The sequence below is a fragment of the Suncus etruscus genome, chromosome 2, assembly GCF_024139225.1.
Source record: "Suncus etruscus isolate mSunEtr1 chromosome 2, mSunEtr1.pri.cur, whole genome shotgun sequence".
Lineage (NCBI taxonomy): Eukaryota > Metazoa > Chordata > Mammalia > Eulipotyphla > Soricidae > Suncus > Suncus etruscus.
The window spans coordinates 94,689,576-94,690,469 of NC_064849.1; positions in this window are offsets into that span (position 1 = coordinate 94,689,576).

The window sequence follows — 894 nt, forward strand, 5'->3', positions numbered from 1 at the left end:
CATGAGCGCCTTCCACAGGGAACTCCAAAGCACACACATCTCATACACAAAGGGCTTCATAGGTACCCCAAACATAGGGTACCCCAAATAGACCAACCTCACACAGCATGTGGGAAGCGAGAGGTTGAAGGAGACCTATGTGAGGGTATTCACTGAGAAAGGCTGTACCGTGTTTGAGGCACTCTCTGTTCTGGGATCATTCTCTAGGGTTGAGGTACCCCTCATTCCTCACCCACTCAGCCCCTCACAAACTTATACCTCATTCCTCTCATCTGTCAACCCCTTATTTCCCTCACCTCCTTCCCCTTCACCCCACACCTTCATCTCCTCACCCCTCATTTCTCACCCCTCACCCCTTTCTCTTCACCCTTCACTCTTTACTCCTCACTCCTCACTATTAACCCTTCATTCATCACGCCTGACACTTCACCTTTAACTCCTCCTCCCTCTCCTCTCAATTATTACTCAGATCCTCATCGTGCTCTTGACCCTGGCACATGTTGGAGGATGAAAGCAGAAGAGGAAGCCAAGGACCCCTCCCCAGGTTTCTGTGCCAGTCAGTGCTGGATCTGCCCACTGTGGCCCACATCAGGCACCAGGCCCCATCTCCTATCATTCTCACCACAGTCAGCAAGGGGCTCTATGGACACCTGCTGAGTCCTGAGCCAGCCTATGGGGTCCCTCTGCTGCACGGCGTGGTCCCCCACCCCACCGAACCCCTGCCTGTGTGATGCCTGCCAGGCCAGGTCCTGGGGATCCCAGAGTCCTCCATCCTCAGCCCTCACAGCCAGACCCTACAAATGTGGGCTTGGAAAAGGGCAGGGGAGACTCCTGGACAGAGCCTTCAGGGCTGCTGCCATGGGCCCTGCAGGGGATCTCAGCATAGCGGTGTGC